The sequence below is a fragment of the Salvia hispanica genome, chromosome 2, assembly GCF_023119035.1.
Source record: "Salvia hispanica cultivar TCC Black 2014 chromosome 2, UniMelb_Shisp_WGS_1.0, whole genome shotgun sequence".
Classification (NCBI taxonomy): Eukaryota; Viridiplantae; Streptophyta; class Magnoliopsida; order Lamiales; family Lamiaceae; genus Salvia; species Salvia hispanica.
Window position 1 is genome coordinate 28343245 of NC_062966.1, and position 12825 is coordinate 28356069.

The 12825-nt window shown below is 38.3% G+C and overlaps 1 long non-coding RNA gene across 2 annotated transcripts; it reads right to left on the reverse strand.

The window, feature by feature from the left end:
• Positions 1-6946: 6946 nt before the first annotated feature.
• LOC125205007 lies at positions 6947-8449 on the reverse strand. Of its 2 annotated transcripts, none has more exons than XR_007173689.1 (2): positions 8268-8449; positions 6947-7193 (listed from the first exon to the last, which is right to left on the reverse strand). It is a non-coding gene; the product is annotated as an uncharacterized LOC125205007 (long non-coding RNA). The 2 variants fall into 2 exon arrangements; XR_007173690.1 differs by having other exon boundaries at positions 6947-7256.
• Between the last annotated feature and the right edge of the window lie 4376 nt (positions 8450-12825).

Consider the following 12825-nt stretch of genomic DNA (forward strand, 5'->3'; position numbering starts at 1 on the left):
GTTCTGACAGTCTTGAAACGGGGTACCTTGTATATTCTGAAAGGTTCCATCGTGACAGGCTCTGTTGATACTGCATCATCCGAGATTCCGGCCGAGAGTATGACAAAGCTATGACATATGAGGCTTGGTCGCATGGGGGAATGAGGGATGCAAATTCTGTCCAAGCGTGATTTTCTCTCTGGGCACAAAGTGAAGAATCTGGATTTCTGCGAACACTGTGTTTTTGGGAAGCTTCATCGCAACAAGTTCCCAAAGAAGGCTGTTCATCGGACCAAGGGGACGCTCGACTACATTCACATGGATTGTTGGGGTCCATCACGTGCTGAATCTATTGGAGGTCACAAGTATTTTGTGTCGATGATTGATGACTACTCGAGGATGACTTGGGTGTTCATGATGAAGCATAAAGGTGACGCTTTCAAGAAATTCAAACAGTGGAAAACCTTGGTGGAAAATCAGACAGGGAAGAAGATCAAGCGACTGAGAACTAATAATGGTTTGGAATTCTGTTCGTCTGAGTTCAATGAGTTTTGCAAGAACGAGGGGATTGTTCGCCACCACACTATTAGACATACGCCGCAGCAGAATGGTGTGGTAGAACGCATGAATCAGATAATGCTGGAAAGAGCGAGATGCATTCTTTTCCAGGATGGGTTGACTAGGAAGTTTTGGGCAGAAGCAGTAAACACGGCATGTTACCTGATCAACTGTGGACCTCACACTAGCATTGACTGCAAGACACCTTATGAGGTATGGTCTAATACACCTGCAGATTACTCGTTGCTGAGAATTTGGAAGTATTGTTTACTATCATGTGAGTGAGGGTAAATTGGAACCAAGAGCTAAGAAGGGGTATTTGTTGGTTATGAAGAATGAGTTAAGGGGTATAGAATCTGGCCACCTTCGGAGAATAAAGTAATTCACAGTCGGAAATGTGGTGTTTGATGAGAATTCTATGCTCAACTCTGTTGTGAAGTCTGTCGGTTCAGAGGAGTCTGGTAGTGTTGATAAACAGGTGGAGCTGCAAGTCACTCAAAATGAGAGTGAATCACAACTCCAAGGTGGAGAAGATCAACACACTACTGCTTAAACTACTGGTTCTGATATCCATCCGGAGGCTCATCAAAGAAGCATTGCTATTGACAGAGCTAGGAGGATAGGTGTGAAGCCTCCGCTGAAGTACGGTTTTGAGGACATGTTGGCATATGCACTACAGGTTTCCAGTGAGGTGAAGATAAACCATCCACTGCAAAACCATCCACATATAAGGAAGTTGTTTCGAGCAGTGAGCGTACTAGATGGCTCGCTGCAATGGGAGAGGAGATGGAATCATTATGGAAAAATCTGACTTGGGAGCTGGTCAAACGGCCAAAGGGGAGAAAGATTATTACTTGCAAATGGATATTCAAGAAAAAGGAAGGGACCACAACAGATGAGGGTGTTAGATACAAAGCTCGGCTAGTTGCAAGAGGGTTCACACAGAAGGAGGGGGTTGACTATAATGAGATATTCTCACCAGTGGTTCGACACACTTCCATTAGAGTGTTACTTGCGATAGTTGTACATTATGATTTGGAGCTTGAGCAACTAGATGTGAAGACGACTTTCCTACACGGACTGCTCGAGGAGGATATCTACATGCTCAGCCAGAGGGATTTGTGGTTCCGGGCAAGGAGGACTATGTTTGCAAGCTGAAGAAGTCCTTATATGGACTAAAGCAGTCTCCGAAGCAATGGTATAAGAGATTTGACAGCTACATGATCCAGCTGGGATACAGCAGGAGTCCGTATGATTGTTGTGTATATCATAACAAAGCTGATTATGGTTCCATGGTCTATCTTGTTCTGTATGTGGATGATATGCTTATAGCTGCAAAGTCGAAGTATGAAATTCAAAAGTTGAAAGCTCACCTCAGTGCTGAGTTTGATATGAAGGATTTGGGTGCTGCAAAGAAAATTCTGGGCATGGAGATATCTAGGAATAGAGAAAAGAAGAAGCTTTCCTTGTCACAGAAGAGCTACATTGAGAAGATCTTGTCAATATTTGACATGACTACATCAAAGGCTATTGATACTCCGAGTGCCATAAATATTCATTTGTCATCTCATCATGCACCTAAATTTGAAGCTGAGGAGGAGTACATGTCTCGAGTTCCGTACTCGAATGTTGTTGGGAGTCTGATGTATGCTATGGTCTGCACTAGGCCCGACATAGCACACGATGTTAGTGTTGTTAGCAGGTTCATGGGGCAGCCTGGGAATGAGCACTTGCAGGCTGTAAAGAGGATCTTTCGCTACATGAGAGGTACGTCTTATGTTGGTCTCGTTTATGGGAGTGATACTCACTGTTCTGTGATTGGTTATTCTGATTCTGATTATGCTGGAGATGTTGACTGTAGAAGATCTACGACTGGTTATGTTTTCACTCTTGGTGGTTCCGTTATTAGTTGGAAGGAAACTTTGCAGGCCGCAGTTACTTTGTCTACGACTGAAGCAGAGTATATGGTGTTAACAGAAGCTGCTTAAGAGGGAATATGTCTGAAAGGACTAGTTGGTGATCTTGGTCTACATCAAGAGCAAGCTGTTGTGTTTTGTGACAGTCAGAGCGCTATCTGTTTAGCCAAGGATCAAGTCCATCATGAGAGGACCAAACATATTGATGTGAGGTATCATTTTGTGAAGAATGAGAAGAGAATTGAGGTGAAGAAAGTAGGTACTACTGGTAATCCCGCTGGTATGTTCACCAAGCCGGTTCCGGAGAGCAAGTTTCAACATTGTTTGGACTTGCTTAATGTCATGAGTTGTTAATTGTCCGAGGAGGGCAAATCTGAGGCAAGCTATTCGTCTGGCATTGTAATGATGCGTCTGCAAGGGAGAATTCAAGTCAAGGTGGAGATTTGTTAGTATGCCTTGAATCCATTATAGTTTGCCGTTAGCCGAACGGGGGTTTCGCTGTGACATGTTTATGTTTTAGGTCCTAATTTTGTGTTGGGCCTAGCCCGTCGTCTGTGTGCCTACTTATATAGAAGTAGGGCACATAACTCTATAATCTGAAAACACTCTGAATAATATATGTTCTCCTTTTCTGCCCGTGGACGTAGCCAACGCAATGTTGGTGAACCACGTAAATATGTGTCTTCTTTACGTTTCTGTTTATCTCGATTACACAATTGTTCTATTCTGTTACAACATTTTACATATCTTGTGTTGCTAAGGATCATAGGTTACCTTATGACGCTTGTGTTTCAGTTTTATAGTAATAACCATCTAGAGCTTTTGCAAAGTGATTTATGAGGTCCATAACCTGTAATATGAAGAAATGGATTCAGGTACTATAGGGGTTGATCTTTTGCAAACATGTTTCCTTTTGAAAAATTATTGAATACTAAACCAAATTATCTAGAGTTCATCCATTTTGGCTTCCTTTGTTACCCTCTTTTGAGGCCCTACAACAAACATAAGCTTGAAGCTATATCTTATGTACCCACTTTTCTTTTATATAGTAACACTCGCAAAGGTTACAAAACCATACTAATACTACTTCACCATCTGAATTTCTCCTCCTCTTTCCTCAGTCCCACTACAAGAGATATATATTTTTGATAAACTGTCCTTTCCACATCTCCCTAAGCCAGTGACTCTTCATACTAATACTACTTCACCATCTGAATTTCCCCTCCTCTTTCCTCAGTCCCACTACAAGTTTTTCCTTTAAATCATTCTCAACCTACACCTACATGCTCCCAATCTCACCCTCTCAATTTTCCTGTTCCTCAATCAGCTCAACCGGCTAATTCTCCTGCTCTTGGTGTCCATTCTCCTGATCATAATTTTCTTTCTGCTGTATCTACACCTGGTCATCATCATCATGACAACTCCTCAACCCACTGATACTCTCTACGTACTGACTCACCTTCTCCTTTACCAACTATTCATGTTCCTGCCAAACCATCTCACAAGATTATCACTAGGAGTAAAGCAGGCACTTTCAAGCCTAATGTGTTCACTATATCTCTTGATTGCATACCAAGATTTTCCCTTGAGGCCTTGCTGATTCCCATTTGGAAAGCAGCATTGTTGGAAGAATTTTTGGCTCTATTGAGAAACAAAACTTGGATTCTCACAGAGCTACCTCTAGGAAAAAAATCTTGATTGGAAATACTTGGTTTTTAGACTGAAGAAGCATACTTATGGCAGCATTGCTAGACACAAAGCAAGACTGGTAGCACAAGGCTTCTCATCCTCCGTTTATGAGGCTCATTTTATTCTAAATTTTCAAGCTTGTCTTTCTCTTTCTTATGAATTAAGTTAGTCATATAACCTCTGACCATTGACCATTCACTTTACGCAATAACATCTCACACGTCATATTCCATAATTTAATATCAACACAACGCCAACTCCAGTCCTACTTTTATTTCATAATTCAAAGTTAATTATATTCCATAACCCACTATATCATAAGATTTTGACTTCAAGGCTTAATTTATGATGCATTAACAAGAATTCACCAACTAATTTCAAGGTCTTCACCCATTGCCCTATGAATATCCAAACAATTTCAAGTTATAACCTGCCCTACGATAGTCGTAGACCATTACTTAATGCCTAAAGTTCACATTAGAATACATAATTAGCTTAGATTTAATCGTACAAACGGTGATACTTAAGCAGTTTAAGAGTTTAAAGTTATTTTACAGCTTGTTTTAGAACTTTACAGAAAGTTGCACTAACTATGAAAAAGTATTCTGATAAACCTGGAAGTTCAACGACACTGGCAAATAAAAGCCATGGAAGCCTGGATTAAATATTAAGCATGAATTCCCAGCATTTAGGACTTACGAGTGTTTTGGTCAAAACCTGCGGGAACAGGACTGTTAACTTAGAAAAATCATAATAATTTTATTTTAATTGTGTTTAAGCTGAAACTTGGTGACAAAATTAGATTCTCTCTAATATTACTCAAATCCTCTCGGTCTATTTCTTCTATGCCTGTCAAGCCTCTAGAACGAGTATACATAAGCTAGGATACCAACAAGTAAGATAGGAAAACAGTACACTAATGCAGGAAAGGGATGGATGGCATAATCATGCCCCTCTACCGGAAGCGAGAACCTCGACAACTCCGGTGAAGTCCCTAAAAAAAGTGTGTGCCCAAGTGTACTAGCAGATGAGATCCTACAAGTAGTGGATTCAGCTATAATACTTGTAACTGTTGAAAAACAGTTAACTACACTAGAACTTGATCACCGTTGGAGAAGCGCAACCACAAATTCTTTGCTCTGCAGCTTAAAGCAATAACTGCAAAATGAACAAACAGATCACCGGTATCCTGCGGAATTTAAGAAACTTAATATTGAAGGTAAAGAACTATCCCTAGTATGTTTGGAGTTTCTATGACATATGTAACCAGACTAAGTCTACTTTAATTATGCAATTAAGCATCGTGTTTTATTTTCCGCTCACCCGTTATATTATGCCTTATTATAATTCCATCAGCATGTCTTTTCAACTTAAAAACCCAAGCATTCCCAATAAGATGTTTTCCATGTGGAAGTTGTGTCAAATTCAAGTTTCATTTTTCATAAGAGCAAGGACCTCTGCAAGCATAGCTGCTTTCCAAATGGGATTAAGGAGAGCTTCTCTGCCTGATTTAGGAACTCCAAGAAAAGTGAGCATATAGATGGTGGGTTTAAAGGTCCAAGATTTACCTCTGGTAACCATTTGGTGAGTGGGAGCTGCATTGGGAACAATTGGTGCATGAGTATTATCATTATGAATGAAAAGACCAGAAGAATTTACTCGAGGTGAAGGTGATGGAGTATTGGCTGCATCATCAGAGGCTGTAAGTGATGGTGATGGAATGAAAGAAGATGATTGATCAGAACTTATGTGTGGTGAAGAAATGAGAGAAAGATTCTGAATAGGTGATGAGACATGAGAAGGAGTTGGTGAATTTTGAAAAGAGTAAACAGGCTGAGAAAGAATTGGTGGTGAAACAGAGGGTTAGAAATTCTTGATGTGTGCAGGAATGGGAATGGTGAATGATTTTGGTGTTTTGTGTGCATAAACAGACTCATCAAAGATGATATCACTAGTTATGATAACTTTTCCAGATAGAAGAGCTTTATAGCCTTTATAAGAAGAACTATAGCCAAGAAAGGTAGAAGGACAGGATCTGAAGTCAAGCTTGTGCTTGTTGTAAGGTGTGGTGAAAGGATAACATAGACATCAAAGACTTTAAAGTCTATATAATTTGGCTTTGATTTAATAAGTACTCAAAAGGTGAAATGAGCTTAAGGATAGGAGTAGGGAACCTGTTTATGATGAACACAATTGTAAAAAAAGCATCATCCCAAAAACCTTTAGAAAGATTATATTCGGCCAATAAACCTAATCCCATTTCAACAATGTGACTATGTTTCTTTTCAGCTAGACCATTCTGTTTGGATGATGTATATGGACAGAATACTCTATGTAAGACCATAATCCATCATCAAAATACCAATCCAAGTTAACTTAACTAGTAAGCTTAGAACTTCAAGAGTAAAGCATAAACCTTCTGCCCCTTTGCCATTTTTAAACTAGAGCATCACTATTTCAAGAGGAAAGCATAAACCTTCGGATTCATTCATTGTCATAGCCTGATGGATAATACTCTATTAACAATTCAAGCAATAAAGTATAGGAACATAAATTACAAGCCCTATAATTCTCGTATTTATCGACAAATTGAGTTTCAGCCATTGCCTGCTGAACTTCGCCTTTGTTTTTCAATAGATAGATCCAAGTAAATCTGTTTGCATGACCAATGAAAGTAACATAATACTTGAAGCCATTTCTAGAAGTAATGGGTGAAGGACCCATGCATCACTATGGACAAGTTCAACTAGTTTAGAGTGTTGCGTAATGGAATGCTCATATGGTAATCTGCGCTTCTTGGAAAATGAACAAGGAAGACAAAGACCAGACTCTTTTATTAAATTGAATGAGATATTACAATGATCTAGAGCTTTCTTGACAACATCAAAGGGACAGTGACCAAAACGTCTGTGCCATAGATCTAAGCTAGAACTAGAGGAATTGAAGACAGCATGAAAAAACAACAGGTGACGAGCTAGAAGCAGGAACACCTTTTCTGCTCTTATTGTCAGATATCAAGGATCTTGAAATCTTGGGTGTTGAGGGAGATTTCTGCAAGAAGAAGTGGTAGAGGTCATCATCAATTGTGCCCGTGAGAATTATTTCATTGGAAACCTGATCTCTCACAAAACAAAAAGAAGAGTGAAACTCAAAGAAGACATTGTTGTCCTTGGCAACCTAGAAGTTCAATGAAATCAGTGGCAACTAAAAGCCACAGAAGACTAGTTTACAGGGATTAAATTTTAAGAATGAATTCCTAGCCATTTAGGACTTGTGACCGTTTTGGTCAAAACCTGCCAGAACAGGACCGTCATTTTAGAAAAAACATAAAAAAAAAACGTTTGAATTCGGTTTAAGCTGAAACTTGGTGACAAAATAGGGAATATATAGATCTATGTTCTTTTAAAATTTGAACTACCCTATTAATATTAAGTTTTGATCTCACTGCTTTATCCAAATTCAAATAATCTTTGAGCACCATCTATTTCCTTATACCTTCTAATTCAATTAATAATTTAATGTAGCTCATATTTATTTTGCAACAAAAAATGCCCAGTTTCTTCCTTGAGTGAATTGCTAAACATTAAAACCTCCATAGTTTAGATTCTATTATCATTCTTTGCACAAACCATAATCTATCATCAAAAATACCAACCCAAGTTAACTAGACTAGTAAGCTTAGAACATCAAGAGTAAAGCATAAACCTCTCTGCACCTTTGCCATTTTTAAACTAGAGCATTACTAATTCAACTTGTTATCCTATTACATCTACATTTATGAAATGCATAATTCCACTCAATTTAATACAGAAATCAACCATATTCAACTTTTTTATGATAAATTCAGATTCATTCGCTGTCATAACCTAAGGCATAATAGTACATTTCAATCAATAATTCAAGCAATAAAGTATAAGAAATAAATCACAAGCCCTATATATATGATTCTATTTCTTTGAATTTATCAATATAACCATGTCCGCCGTCATCCTAACGTTGCGTATTTATCGACAATCCAAGAGATAACTCATTTTCTAATCACAAGCTACGAAAACAGAAAATTCCATCATTTCAGCTCAACAAATTAGCAATCTATATATATGCTTCAATAAAAAAAATAACTACCTCGATTACGCCTCAATTATGCGATTATTTCTTCAATTCGCCGACAAACTTGAAAATGTCCAGAGAATGATGGAGGAAGATTATATTTGTCTGACTGTCGACAACAGGAATAGAAAACTAATGTAAGGTGAATCAGGTACAAGTACTTTTTAATAGGAGTTAATTACTCTGAATAAATTTTGATATATTTTCTCATACTCCGATCGCTTCACAATGGTACACGATTCATTTTCTATACTTATTTTTTAAAAATAATTATGAATATTAAAGTGGAGAAAGAATACCGACTCAATTTAGTTGGGACGAAGGGAGTATCATTTTCTCAAAACAAGTGCAGAAAATAAAATGACTCTAAGAGCATGTGTCATACAAAAAACCTTATAAAGCATATCCACAATGGTGCAGACTATTGTCCGCTACATTAGCATTTCTTAGTCCAATTTTATATTTGAAGTTTATTATTTTTTTATTTTCAAATAATAAATACTCCTACCAAATATAATATATTAAACAAAACAAATTTAAACAAAACACTAGTACATTACTAAATCTTAAAAATACCTACACTATTTACTCTAATAAAACCTAAATTCTTCTTGATCCTCTCAATCATATTTTCATACGTGTGGCTAGGTCGGAGGCATTGTCACGGCAGTGGTTGTGTCAAGTAGCAACCTCATACCGTAACTCTGGCGAAAGCCACCGAACTCCTGGAGCGCTTCGGCCACGAGCAGACCTTGCGGCGAAGGCGGCGCAAATGATGCAAATGCTTTCGCCTTCCCTTTGGTCTGGGCTTTGGCAGTTTTGTTGCCAATGGGGAGCCTAAATGTAGACGTTGGTGTGCTGGAACTCGTTCCCAGCTCTACGTTGCGGTGTTTCTTTGTCCGCTTCGGCGCAGACGTCACGGGCGTTATCCCTTTGTAACTCGGGCTTGCCTTTCAACAGGAGCCAAATGTTGTAGAACTTTAATAGCCCGTACCGCCCTAGTATGCAAGCAGTGGCGGACGCAGGAACTCAAGATTTCTAGTCCAACTAGACAACCACTTAAGCTACAACTACAAATTTTACATATAATATATATAGATCATATGAAAATTGGTGGGGGTTCCAGTGGCCCCCCACCCTAACATGTAGGTCCGCCACTGTATGCAAGCATTGATTTCTATAAGACATCCTCCATGCTCTTGCCGCTGGCCTAGTCGTCCCTCATCTTCGTGTATATATCCATGAAGTTGTTGACATGGACTCTGAGCCGATCCAAGCACGTGCGGAGCTGCTCCTTGTTACACTTGTACGTCCACTTCAGCTAGATCGAGTTGTATGTGGCGTGGCCTCAATGCAATCCCACATCATGGTCATCGTCTGGTTGTTGGTGTGTATCGGATCCTCCGATATATCGATCCAACACTCAACCAACTTCGTGTACTCCATCGAGGATATATCGATCCAACACTCAACCAACTTCGTGTACTCCTCGATGGAGTAATCCGTACACTTCATGGTGAACTCGTTGTTGACCTCTTCGCTTGGGAGTGGGACGGCTAGTGCCTTATCCTTCCATATCGTCCTCTTCTTCCTCGTCGTCGGCCGAGGCTCAAGAGCAGGAGGTTGCCCTCAACTCGCTCCATGTCATTAACAGTGTAGGAGTTTGTGCTGAAATACGGATCGAACTCAGCGTCTGAATTGAATGTAGACCCTATAGATCCAGGAGTCTCGTGCCGAGCGAAGGGAGGCCGCTTCCGCCGAACATCGGCATATCGTCGTCAACGCTGTTCGGGTATGGGAAATGGTCGAGTCTCGTCCCGAGCCAAGGGAGGCCGCTTCCACCGAACATCGGCATATGGTCGTCAACAGTGGTGGACGCAGGAATTTTACGGTGGGGGTTCCAAACAACATAACCCAAAACCAAGAAAAATGAGTAATAAAAAGAAATTAAACAAGGAAAAACAGGAAATGAGTAATAAAAAGAAATTAAACAAGGAAAAACAGAAGAAAAAAAACAAATTTTTACACTTGCAGGATTCGAACTTAGGCCACCAGGAACTCAAGATTTCTAGTCCAACTAGACAACCACTTAAGATTTCTAGACATGAAAATTGGTGGGGGTTCCAGTGACCCCCCACCCTAACATGTAGGTCCACCACTGCTCGTCAACGATGTTCGGGTATGCTAAATGGTCGTATACCCGAACATTCTTGAACCCGAAACTCTTGAGTGATAAAAGATTAGGAGTGAAAGTCGTGGCAAATGTCTGACATCCATATGTCTCCTTGAACATATCCCCTTTATGCATTGATCTTGTCTTGTCGGAATAGTAGATTAGATGGTCATCTTCCACCAAAATGTCGCCATCTTTGAAAATTATGATAGGACGAGGAAACATCCTTAAAAAATTGTTAAGATCAGGTTGTTGAAGACTCAACTTGTACAGTATGGTCCAAGATTTCTCTACTTGGTATTCATTCATTAACCAGATGTCCATATCATCTTTTTCATCTGTGTAAGAATAACACAAGCATTCATTAACCAGATGTCCATATCATCTTTTTCATCTGTGTAAGAATAACACAAGCAGTTCCTCAAAACACTCAGCTCACCAACTATTTCAATCGTGGGAGGAGAAAAGATGCTAAAGCATTCTGTTTCAGCATCAAAACCACAAATCCACACGCGTGACAGGTCATCCAATATCCAATGGGGGTTGCCATATAATGCACATTTTGCATACATATCTCTAACAATTAATCCAGAAGGACAACCGCTTTCAAGGCGCCTCCACGATCCTGTTCCGAGGGTGTATACATGATGGATTCCTTTGTGCAGATTGATATAGACCACCTTATGTTGCCCGCTTATTTTGCTCAAACCAAATCCAAAACTCAAACTAGTGTCACTTGCGTCAGGCAAGGGGGGTAGAGGTCGATATATTCACGAGTGATTGGATTGCATATGCAAAGACTAATAAAAGTATGATGGGTTATCGCTTGAAGAAGGAATAGAAGAAGCGATCCATTAGAAGTGACACCTACGACCATTAAGTTATCGCTAGATGGTTTGAATTGTGTTAGACGATTGTAGTGAAGGTGGTGGCTCTCTAGATCGGCTTTGTCTTCAATATCAAAAGCCATGCACCAAGTTGTCGATGCATAAACTAGGGCGGGTAGGATTTTCATTTTGAAATCTTCAGACTCGAGCAGATTGAGCCATGGTTTGCAAACGCATTTGCTGATTGAAATGCTACGGTGGGAGAGGCGTGAGAGGATGTCGAAGGTGATTTCTGATGGTAGATTTGTGAAGAAATTTTGCACCATTTAGAGTTTCTGATGAAGAAGGAGGCAAAGAGAGTTTATGAATAAGGGTTTCTAATCGCTTTCAATATATATAGTTTTTAGCTCTGTCAATTTATTTAATTCAATGTTATAGATTTGTATAATATTTCTAAATCAATATTATACATTCATTATTATGTTTATAAAATAGGATAGTATTCTATGTATATTGTCGAAATTGAAAATGTTGATTGTTTAACAAAAGCTAAATTTAAATCGCTTATCTAACCCAAATTGGAATATTGATTAGTATTTTAAAATAAATGTTTATCATTCAATTTTATTTTTTTAAAGCACACTTTTATTTTTAAGTCTTGAATGTAAAAATGTTAAGTTTATTTATCACTATATTTTCCGCCCCGCTTAATGGTCCACTATACCAAAATACTCCCACTTGTCCGCAACTAGGAGTCTCATTTTTTCCAGCACAGATTTTAAAAATATTAAGAAAAGTGGGGGGAAGAAAGTAAGTGGAATATGAATCTCACTTGTATATATTAATTTTTAATATTATATAAGTGAAATGATATAGTTAATTGTGGGGCCTTTTTACCATTTATAGTGGTAATGAACCAGGACTCCTATCGTGGACGGACCAAAATAGAGAAACAGAACTCTTATTCGAAGACTGAGGGAGTAATACATTTCCATAATCAATAATTAGTGAAATACTATATGCTATATTATGTTTCAATTTGGGAGATATATGACTTACCTTTATTAGATTTATTAACGCAATATTATTACGCATATCAAAATCATAGAAAACAAAAATATAATTAAGGAAATCAGATAATGGATATAGAAAATTAGGAAAAATTATGAGATGGGAAAAATCAAAATGTTATGACATGCTTTTATGAAAGTTCCAATGGTAATTAGGTGTGGTAATTAGGTATACGGAGAAATCTTGTTCCATTAAAATAGTGACAGTTTATGATGAAGAAGAAGGGAGCACAGGCTTTGGGAATAATTAGGATTTCTCATCACTTTTAACATAGTTTTTGTTTTGTGTCATTTTACAGTTTTTTTCAATATTTTTTCTTTTATTGTGAATTAGGTAGATTTTAAAATTACTGTTTTTTACAGAATTCTATGTTACAGATTTATATTATGTCAAAATTGAAAATGATTATTATATTAAAATATAAATATTTGTACTTGTCTAGTAAAATTTGAAAATGTTGATTATTTTAAAATAAATATTTGTATAATTTATCATTTAAATT